At 43.4% G+C, this 12199-nt stretch overlaps 1 protein-coding gene across 38 annotated transcripts in view; it reads right to left on the minus strand.

Moving 5' to 3' along the window:
* LOC126357786 (RNA binding protein fox-1 homolog 2-like) overlaps nucleotides 1-12199 on the minus strand; it is a 399772-nt gene that overhangs the window by 279255 nt on the left and 108318 nt on the right. The gene's annotated exons all lie outside the window — the stretch shown is intronic.

Raw genomic sequence — 12199 nt, forward strand, 5'->3', positions numbered from 1 at the left:
TACACAATGTATTTAAGATGTCTGATCTACGGAACAGCTTCTTACGACTCTTTGAAACAATATTCCGTTTCATTAACGTGGATAAAATGGAATAAAGCAGTCTCATATTTATTTTTCATGCAGTTGGTCGCGACGACTCTAGTAAGGGAGACCACTGATCAAGTACAGGTACTGGAAATCGGTATTTCCCCACGGTTCACATGAATACGAGATAAAAGGTGGGGAGTCTGTTAGCAATGTGAATTACCCTACTAAATGTTATGGCGGCCACGGTTATGATACAGCTAGTATTGTCACTGTGCGAGGTTGGAAACGCTGCTAAAAGAAAGAGAAATTTTACAGCAGAGGATTCAGTTCAAATATCGGGTGTACGTAAGCAAGCAGGAAACTTAAGTGATTAACTACAGTCCGAGGCTTTTTTTTTAACCAGTTATTTGCGTTCCTTCTAAATAGGCGACAATGAAACTGAGGCAGAAAGACCTACGCTTGGACCATGTGGAAAGAGAATAGCAATCGCTAACAGTCGCCGGCATTCGTCTTCACGAAGATGGTCCCTTTAACCAAGACAATACTCAAACTTTGAATTTGCAAGGTAGGTGTTCAGATTTGCAAATAAAAACATCTGCATCTGAAGAGAGAGTGGAATGATTTAACTACCTCAAATCTGTGAGTGACATTCTGATACTGTGGTAGCTGACTGTGTTCATTAATAAGAACTGGCAAACATTTGGATCTTCGCGTCATTGTAAACCGTTTTTTGACGGTTTCGAATGAGTGTGGCGTCAGATTCTGTCCTTAAGATTTTTCTCATGCCGATGCCATTGGGAGTCAATGTCAGTCCATATACAGTTCCATTTGTGGCCGGCATCTTAAAACGTAATGAGATCATCACTGTGTCGTGGTAAGTTTGCTACCCTCCTCTGTTTTAATTCTACTGAACATGTCTGAATTTCTGACACGCCAGCACTTCTGGCGACTGTTCTACAACTTGAGATGACTACTCCAGTGTCAGTTGGCCTCTCAAAACGCTAAGTAATATACACTTAAAAAAAAAAAAACCACGCGTCGTGTTACGGGAGTAATGATTATCTTAACTGTAACTTTTATGGAGCTATTAAATTACGTGATTGCGTTGTCAGTACTTCAGTTCACTGCTCACACACTGCTGATACGATGAATCAACGAACATTTCATTTCGCGTTTTGAGCGAAGTTTCTGCACAGAGAAAGAAGCGCTGCTTAAAATGCATGGCAACAGCGAGGCCCCTCCGTGTCTTTCGCAGACGTGTGCAATCTATGGAGTGATTTAGGCAAATCGCAACTAGTTTGAATCACAATGAACATCGTTCTTCTTATACTGCTAATAATAATACGCAGTAATTAACTGAATGCGAAGTACGTGTGAGAACCCTGAATTTCCCTCCAATGCGTAAATGTTGGTGTTACTCTTTTGACTTTCAATGAAACAGTTCCACATAAGCATTTCTCTCTTAACACTCGAGGCTGACATTGGTATACCCTGGTTGACTGCAAGTCGGGATTCTAACCCGGTTCTCTGACAGCGAAATCAAACTTTCGGTGGTACGTGTAGGCAATGCATGTTAGGTTTCCTGTGAAACTGCTTTTCTTTCTAATTTCGGAACAGTTACGCATTCTAGTAAAACTCAAGTTCCATTAAGACCTCGCTGGTGGTCGGAGCAGGATCACGTATCAACGAGAATCGATCACCACTGGCGGCACTGTCGACTACTGCAGCAACGAAACCAAAACAGCAGAGCCGCCGCATGTGCCGTCGCGACGAGGCATATTTCTGCACAATTTAGTCCGGCGTTCCGCCATAAGCTATCGTCGCGCGTTTTCATTCGATTGCATGCGTAATTTCTCAACGAGGCGCCTGGCACTTTCCCTTAGAGACTACACAGCGGTAACACTTATGAATAATATTTATTCGACGTTATTCTCTGAGGAAAATGCTTATCCTGGCGTGTTGCGGCTTTAAACTTTTTCGAGGCATTGTTAGTGTAACGGAGTTCCGTATACTATTCCGCTACCAGGGGTGCTTTATTAATACCGGGCTTTCAAAAATATCGATCAGTCCTATTCCCTTGAAACTAACCATGTACTTTTGAATCATTGGTATACTGTACCGAAGATGGCGTTATTCCTCCATAAATAGCGCTCCTTAGAATGGATGAAAAACGGTAAATTGTTCAGAATTTGTATTATTATCTCTCTCTCTCTCTCTCTCTCTCTCTCTCTCTCTCTCTCTCTCTCTCTCTCGTTTGCTGAAGAAGGCGATGAACTCACCGACACATGTGGCAGGTACTACTGGTCTGAGTACGAATTCATGCTCATCATTTTCATGTGTACGGGGTGTCTTCATGGGGGAAGATGGGGCATTCAGTCACGTAATATGCCTTGTCACGAGGCTGAAAGTGCTTACAAATGCCGGGAGAGTGCGATCACGACTTTTGCGTTATCTGTGAGTTTCCACGTTTGTGAACGATACGCAATGTTATACTTTTTTCGTCTTTTTGGGGAATTTTAATGAGTTTGTTAGTAGCGTTCCTTAACTCTTAACTTTTACAGATAAAACTACTGATCAAGTACACTGACGAACGGAAGTAACTTTCGCATGATGTGTAACTGCCAAGTAACATACCCCAATGAAACTTCGGCCATACAGTATAGAAAAGAAGGTAACTGAAAGAAAGAAACACTAAACAAAACGAAAAGGCACCTTTATTCAAAGGCACTGATTACAATGAAATTACCGCGCCTTATAATGGTAGTTTTGTCATGACAAAAGGCAGGACATGGTTCTCAATAGGGTGTGCGATCACCACGATCGAAAAACTTGCTCTGCAACGTGCTGCCAAGCTGGCCACAAGGCAGATAAGGAGTTCTTGCGGCAGGCCGCCCAATTCCTCTGCCAGTGCGGCTGCTAACTGTTCGATGGTCATTGGTGTATGTGGACCTGCTGCAATACGTCTGCCCAATGCATCCCACATTTGGTCGATGTGATTTACGTCCGGGATACGGGCTGGCCAGCTCTTCCACATGAGGTGTTAGATGCGGTTGTCCACTGTTTTTCATAACAATGAAGTAAAGACCGAATGCACTCCCGGAAATAAATGGGGAAGGAGGACAAAGTCGCCATAACGTTGACCAGTTAGTATACCGAACTCAAAGATTTGGAGGAACTGACCTCCACGCAACATTATGCCTCCCACAGCGTAACAAGGGGGCCATCAGAATGATCGTGTTCGAGAAAGTTCCTGGTGCATTACGTATTTCCGCCTCTCGCCAAGGTACTTACGTCCTTCATCACTGGTCACACTGCATCTGCTCTCCTCAGGAAAGTACACGGAATCACTCGTTGGTCCAGTGCCTACGCTCTTGGCATCATCGCGAAAGCTCCAGCTATGTGCCGGTGTCAACAGAACACACCGAACTGGACGTCGGAAAAAAGACCATTGCTATGCAATCACCGTGGATCGTGGACTGTGTGAGATTGCGTGTGTTGCAGTCCTGTTAAATATGATTGCAATGGCGTCGTTGTGTAACTCGAATCCTCTCTTGCCTGCTGCACAATGCAGCAGTCATCTGTTGCTGTATTTCATCGTTCTCGCCCACCTCCTCTCATTCGCACAGTATTGTCCGTGGTTTGGAACACTCGGGCGTGTACGTGAAACAGTGCTGTGAGCAATACTAAACTCCTGGGCTACACGTGTCACACTTCGTCTTCCTTCCAGTTTCCCGATGATTCTCGGCCTTGTGATGTCATCCAAATGTTACCTTGGAGACATGTTGTAATAAAGACCACCACCACAGCGCGTAGTAACAATCCACTGATTGACACTGTCGTTTCCCGCTTCTTCTCGTGTCTCGTGTTGTGCGACCAGCCCAAATTGGCGCAGATGTCACGCTGACCACACACCATGCGACGTGCACGTTCGGATCCTGCATCGTATCTATTTCGTCTTTTTGATTTGCGCAGCACAGATTGAGATAGAAACAATTTAAAGAAAAACACACATCTGAAACTCCACAGGCATGTCATTACGATAAAGCTATAGCAAAGAAAAACATCACTGCAAATTTACCGATTGTGGCACGTACTCCACTCACTTATACCTATAATAAAAATAATTTTCGTGGCTGAGAATCTGATTTATCTTGCCATTATCGGCTGTGTTGGAACTTAGAACCACTATATAAGCGCCAGCTCTACAAACGAAGTTCACCTGGAGATTTCACATGAAACCAGGCGCTATCACGTGGCCGGTTTATATCAATAAGGTGTGGATTACAGTCCGATGAAGAAAGGAAATTTGTGAATTTGAAACTAAAGTGTCGGCAGAACAAGCCTAGAGGCGGCAGGGCAGGGGCGAAGGAGGACTTTCACTGACTCACGACCTGTCCACTTATTCAGTGGCGCAACTATTGCTGAACCTGTCTCTCGTGTGTTCAGACGGGTCACGGAACCTGTGAGCAGCTGAAAAACATCACGCATATCTTACTAACTTTGAGAAGCAGGCACTGGCTTAATTCCTAACAATAGTTTGTGTGTGTGTGTGTGTGTGTGTGTGTGTGTGTGTGTGTGTGTGTGTGTGTGTCACCATGTCAAGGCAAACAACCATAGTTTGTCTGAAGCATGACGATTCATGTCAATTGTGTAACTAAGAGTAATTCCGCGGCCTTTAAACCAAGATAATGGACTTAAAACTGCAGCTTACTAGTCCTTTCTTTGCAGTAAGAGCTGTTGTTATTCATCATTCTTCCAATTACGATTGCAGTGGTTTATTACTCAGCTATTCAGTAGTTTAATATCCCATAGATAATATATTCGTTTTGAAATTGAGAACACCCCACACACATTGCGAGTACGAATCAATTCCAGGAATGTGTTTCCATCGGTCACAAATCACTGACACCTATTCTTTGACTATTGGTAATACAGTAGTATGAAGTAAACCTTTCGTTTTACTGAACTGTCACTGTCACTGACATGCCGACGCTCGCACAGCACCATTTACGATACTGTGCTGCATATGTGACGTTTATGATGATGATGATAAACAGAGAAACTTAGCAATAATGTTTACAACACGCGAAACCGCAATACATAATACTAACATGTCTAAAAACTGGTAACAAGTGCAATATCACATGAACTAATATGGATATAGTAGTGTGTTAGTTCAACAAGGGTCACTCCTAAACGAAATTAATGGCATCACCACACAACTCTTGCTTCTTACCAAAAGCTGTGCTTACTTGTTTGTAGATTCTAGTGTACCATTCGACATCTGCGGTGACGCTTTATTTATTGCGTTCTGCCCTGAATACTACAGACAATGAAATTAACTCTCCTATTTATAGCAGACGGTCGAAAGAAGTCTTACCATTAACTAGCCGCCAACTATCGATTATATACATGGATAGAAATTCATGTCACGGGGAAAGTGTATGTATGTGGCACTTCAGTGCGATTTCATTTCCCTAAACGCAAATGTAGCATATTTACCGTGAAATATTGGAATACCTCGGGGCAATCGCAACGGAACCTGTCCTTTGAGAGACAAAACCTCACAATATTCTAGATTTCGAAAACACGAATCCGGGCTGAAAGGTTATGAATCTAGATTTGAAACTTCTTGAAGATCGTACGACTGACAGCGGAACGGTAATGCTCTCTTCCAGACACGGTAAAAGGGCTCCTTTATTCATTGCAAAAGATTTACGGGTCTACATTATAGACAGTATCAGAAGACCAACTCAATGTATTCTGTGTACACGGCAACAAAACTCATAACAGTTTCTGATCCCGTGAAAAGAAAACGAAAAACATTATCTTGGTACTTCGTTTTAATGGAGATGCGTTCCAGTGAGGAAGGTAGATCTTCACCTAGTATATTGTGGTCCTGGAATAAACCCCCAGCAAGGAAGTCAAAATAATGAATAATAAACCAAGAGCTTCCGCTGATACCTCACTACGAAAGGTAAGCCCAGTTTCGGAGTAGCTGCAGCGTCCTCAATACAGGCTTTGGTTTTTATCTTCAATTATTGATTCGATATCACGTGAGTTACGAGAGCTGTTCAATAAAGAATGATCATAATTTTTTATTGACAATGTCTCGCGTTAAAATTTACTCTTATGATATTCTGTTTTCTTAATGTGCAACAAACACGCCGTAGTAGTTTCATTGTTGAGACTCATGGTTCCTGCCTGTGAGATGCAGGCATGGTCGGACATGTTCAGCGGTAGCTGATACTGGAATGTAGGCAACATGCGAGGAACAATTTAAGGCTTTGAAAATCTGATTCCCTCTCAACAAAACTTCAAATGGCTCTAAGCATTATGGGACTTGACGTCTGAAGTCATCAGTTCCCTAGGATTAGAACTATGTAAACCTAACTAACCTACGGACATCACACACGTCCATGCCCGAGGCAGGATTCGAACCTGCGACCATAGCAGCAACGCGGCTCCGGACTGAAGCGCCTAGAACCGCTCGGTCACAACGACCGGCAACAAATACTGAGCTGCGGCCTTAAAATGTTACGGGAGGCCTATGGAGAGTCTGTTCTTCCCTACAGCACAGCTCGAAGGTGGTTTAAAATGTTGAAAGAGGGGAGACAACCACTTTCAAAGGAGGGTGAACTCGGTGATCCAGTTACTGCTCTTACGGAAGAAAACCAACACTGCTGCTGTTAATGTGAGAGAGGATCGACGAATTACCTTAAGATCACTTTCTGAAATACTCAGATTTCATTGATTGCCACACACAAGTTGAACATGTTTGTGCGCGATGGGTCGCAAGACCGTTGATGTTTGAGGAAGATCCGGAGTTTCTTTCAAATATAATCACTACTGATAAAACTTGGCTACATCAGCTTGATCAAGAGCAAACAGCAAAGCTCAGTGTGGAAATCATCTTCATCAACAACCCCCAAAAAAGCGAAAGTGATTGCTTCTGCTGGAAAAGTTATGGTCCTCTCATTCTTTAATATTAATGGAATGGTTTATCAGCATTTTGCACCTGCGCAACCCCCCCCCCCCCCCCCCCCCCCACACACACACCCCAGGAACTGGACAATACTACAGGGGCGTCCCGAAAACATTGTTAAGTCCACATTTCCGTGAAGCAGGCTGAATCCTGCACCACGATAATGCGCGGCCGCAGACTGCCAATGTTGTTGCTGAATATCTTGCAAAAATCAACGTGAAGTGCATCGCTCACCCTTCCTGAAGTCCGGATGTAGCCCCATGTGACTTTTCTATTCCCTAACACGAAGAAATGCCTTCGTAGGAGGCATTATCAATCATCAGACGCAATGGTGAAGGCGATTTTGAAGGACCTCACAAAAATGGTTTCCAGCATGTATTTGAACACTGGCAGAAACGCTGGGACAAGTGCATCGCTTTCATGGGAGACTACTCAGAGAAGGACCTTCAAAAGTACATGGATGAGTAAAGGTACGCTGTAATTGTTCTTTACTGAACAGCCCTCTAACATTACGGCACAAGTTGAGGTCGGTTTAGGGTAGGATGGGGACGGAAATCGGCCGAGCCCTGTCTAAGGAACCACCCGGCATTTGCCTTAAGTGATTTAGGTAAAACACGGATAATCTAAATCAGGGTGGCCGGACGGGGATTTGAATCTTCGTCCTCCCGAACACGAGTCCAGTAGGCGAACTACTACGCCACATCACTCGGTGGGAACAAATTAATAACTCTAATATGGCACCAGCGGTCTTGCGGGTTTGTAATCTATGGAAGCTCGCAAATGAAAGTTCCACCTGCATTTAAATCTGCCCAACTCTTTCAAAGACAAAACCGGGGTCTCTATCTAATGTTCACAGTTTCTACGCCGTAATCATTGCAGCGAGGACAGACTGCGTGATGGCCACTCTTAAATATAGCTCATGGTTTAAAGGAAGACGAGACTATTATGGGAAGGAACGCCGCCTGGGATCAAGAATAGAGCGGAACAAAGTAAGCAGGCGGCAGGAAGCGTTCCCGACACTCCGGTTACGACCCATCTATGGAACACGTCCATAATGCGCCTAGACTGCAAGGAGTTCACTTATTGAAATCAAAGGCACTAAAAACTGTTTCCATTATAAGAAAAAGAGCTTTACGTATTTCACACGGGTCAACGAGCCAAGAGCACAACTTGAGGCGTCTTATGACTGAAAACCATCTTCAACATGCAGTAAGTGTGGAGAAATCAATGGCAGGAGTAATATTGCATGAATCGCCACCACTCCCTCCCTGAGAGCGACCAACAGGTTTTCATCTACCCTGCCGACACTGGTGCGTACTTAAATTAGGTCAGAACTGACCGGGCAGTTGTGGAGCATTGCTGCACCAATGGAGATTGAATTCCTCAACTGGATGAGAATGTTGTGAAGAACAGCAAACAAGGCATCATGTGACATTTGCATGTTCACTCAAAGCATTCAAAGGGACAATGGAAGCCCTTCACAATTTATCTGCTGAAGTTTGACTAGATTTCAAGCTTGAGACTTGGCTGTGTGTGTGTGTGTGTGTGTGTGTGTGTGTGTGTGTGTGTGTGTGTGTGTGTGTGTGTGTGTGTAGAAATGCCTATATTTGTTGTAAATAGTTGTCCGGTGTTTGCCATCGTAGATAAATAAACATGTAAAGTGAAAAAAATTTTTTCTCGGCCTCCTTCGAAATGAAGCAAGAAATTCTGTTACAAATATGTTCTGACGGGGATCAGTAGAAAGTTTGCCTTCTCTACTGTTCGTGAAAGTCAAATATCTATTAATTATCTCTGCTGCTAGCTTTAAAACTTAAATCTGGGATTTGTAATTGTTCTGTCAACGTCAGGTCCCTGTCTTCCACATTTATTATTTGTTTACGGATGCAGCGTCCAATTAGTTAATATTTCTTCAGCACAAACCGCAAATTAACATTGCACTCGTGTTGCATATGTCGCAATGTCTTATTTATTTATTGTAGTGAGTCAACAAATGGCACCTAGAAACAAGGAAGCGAAGAAACTAAGTTGGATGCTCATACTGTCGCAGTGTAAAGTTTCTGAAAATCGCAGCGTAATACGTAACTTCCTAGTATACAGTCCACATTCACCATGTGCACAAAAAATCGAAGTCAAGGGGAAGCGAATTTGTAATGTGCATTGACTGCATCAGAATGTTACTGTGGTTCTACTTACAACGAAATTAACTAGTGGTGTGGCGTCTGGTGATTGTGCTAACAGCAACAGTATCACTTACAAGGATAACACGACGAGTGCCATAGCCCAATTTCTCAAAACTTTGCTGAGTTGGAAAGGGGTAAAAATAAGCGAACACACGTCTCGACTTACATACTCCACCGTTTCTAAGAAAATGATGACCAAAGTATCCGCCGTAATGTACATCTTTTAGCAAGGCTTAAGGTCAACCGACGCGGAGGCACAATGGCTAGCGTTGCGGGTTTACGGCTATGCGAACCGTGTTCGAAACCCGATTCCTGATTTTATTTTTTTATATATCTACCCATGTCCGGAGGTTACTAAACAAAAAATGATTTTTATCAAATTAGGGGACGCAAAAACGCTATAGTACTTGTGAAATAACAGAGTTTCGCAATATGAGTTATACATTACATATACATAATGAAGCGCCAAAGAAACTGATACAGGCACGCATTTTCTCATACAGAAATATGTGAACAGGTGGAAGACGGCAGTGCGGTCGGCAACGTTTATGTAAGACAAGTGTCTGGCGCAGTTGTTAGATCTGTTACTGCTGCTACAATGACAGGTTATAAAGATTTAAGTGAGTTTGAACAAAATTGTAGTCGGCGCAAGCGCGATGGGATGAAACATCGCCTAGTAGCGATGAAGTGGGAATTTTCCCGTACGTTTATTTCAAAAGTGTGCCGTGAATATCACGAATCCGGTAAACATGAAATCTCCGACATCGCTGCGCCCGGAAGAAGATCCTGCAAGAACGGGACCAACGACGACTGAAGAGAATCAATCAATGAGACAGAAGTGCAACCGTTCCGCAAATTTCCCCAGATTTAAATGCCGGGCCATCAACAATAGTCAGTGTGCGAATCATTCAACGAACCATCATCGATATGGGCTTTTGGAGTAGAAGACCCACTCGTGTACCCTTCACGACTGCTGGACACAAACCTTTGCGCCTCGCGGGGCCCGCCAACGCCGACCTTGCACTGCTGATGACTGGAAACATGTTGCCTGGTCGGACGTGTCTCGTTTCAAATTGTATCGAGCGGATGGACGTGTACGGATATGGACACAATTACATAAATCCATGGACCCTGCATGTCAGCAGGGGACTGAGGAGGTTCTGTAATGGTGAGAGGCGTATGCAGTTGGAATGATATGGGACCCCTGATACGTCTAAATATGACTGACATGTGACCCGTACGTAAGTAGCATGTCCGATCACCTGCATCCATTCATGTCCATTGTGCATTCCGCCGGACTTCTGTGATTCCAGTAGAACAATGCGAACCCCCACACGTCCAGATTTGCTACAGAATGACTCCAGTAACACTCTTCTGAGGATATCTGGGATGCCTTGTAACGTGCTGATTGCAAGAGACCTCCACCCCTCGTAGTCTTAAGGATTTATGGGGAGCCCTGCAGGATTCATGGTATCAATTCCCTCCAGCACCACTTCAGCCATTAATCGTGCTGCCGCACTCATCCATGCTCGTGGTGGCCCCATACGATATTAGGCAGGTGTTCCAGTTTCTTTGGCTTTTCAATATATACATGTTTTTCAATTATTCTTACATCAATTCATGTATTAATTTCACATTTCATTCTTATGTTTATTCATGAGGAAGATTTTATGATTCCCACTGATACCAATCACATAAATATTCGAAACAGGCAAATTCCGACCACCACGAGCACTACGCGAAGGCAAATTTACGACGGTGATATTTTTTCGTGTGAATCTAATTAGGGAAAGAAACATCGTCAACACTACTAAAAATTTCACGAGCTGACAGTAATTTCGCTGCAAACCACGGACAACTGATCGTTTTTCCGAAAGCCGATGCTTCCAACTGACGATGAACCATGATACACTACAGGGTCTCATCGAAAAATATTTCAAATAATTTTCTCATTCACTTATTTCTTCATTAATTCACCTGATAAATAATTAGCAGACGAATAAGGACAACCCTGTTTCAACATACATTGCAAGACACACTTGTCACCTTCAAAGGAAAAGGGTAGATAAATGAAAACCAAAACAAACACAGTAACTGAGTTTCTAACACGCCGTGCAAAAGTGTGAAGTCACGATCGACCCACTATGGCAACTCGTCAGTTAAACTTATTACGCGCTAGAACGCACATGAAGTACCTCTAAAATTCTGATCGTCGTTTTCTCAGCAACTGTCGAGTATCTACGGGTAAGTCGAGACAAGTATTCGCTTTTTTGGACCCTTCTTTCACTGAGAAGTTTCTGAGAAATTGGATGATGGAAGTTTCCCATTTTCTCTTCGCTAGTGCTGCAATGTACAGACGAAAACATCAGCTAAAGCTAAAAAAATTTAATGACACGTACACAGGGTGGGCACACACCATCTGAAAAGCTTGTAAAAGTGTTGCAGGGTAGTTTGTGATGAGAAATAACCGTTAAGGAAAAAAATTCGGTACGTTCCGCCTTCTCCGAGTTAATTAGCATTGTAGTTAGCCAATCAGGCGGTTGCACTCGTAAATTCAAGTGGCCCGCCAGACACAATAAGTGTCAGTTGTTCTCAGAGCGTAGATAATAGGGGCTCGAGAATGCTCAGCCTTTGGCCCGGGTTCGATCCTCACTACTGTGTAATGCTCAATTTTCGTGTAACTCTCTCATTCCGTATTAGGAAAACAAGCCAAGTAACACGTTTGGCGACAATATCTTCGCGCGCAACAGCCTGATTGGCTAACTTAAAACGCTAATTGACTCGGAAACGGAGCACTGTATCGAATTTTCTTCTGAACAATTCTTTCTTAGCACAGTCTACCCTGCAACACCCTTACAAGCTTTTCAGACTTTCTGACCACCCTGTGTAGATCAGTACCAACTCTGCGGAAAAATATTTTTATATTTCTGCAATTGCAATTGAGCCCGACATTTAACGTTATATTTTCAGTCACTGGTGCAACATACAATACTGGTTACTTGATCTT

Source organism: Schistocerca gregaria, chromosome 1 (assembly GCF_023897955.1).
Source record: "Schistocerca gregaria isolate iqSchGreg1 chromosome 1, iqSchGreg1.2, whole genome shotgun sequence".
In the NCBI taxonomy this organism is placed as follows: Eukaryota; Metazoa; Arthropoda; class Insecta; order Orthoptera; family Acrididae; genus Schistocerca; species Schistocerca gregaria.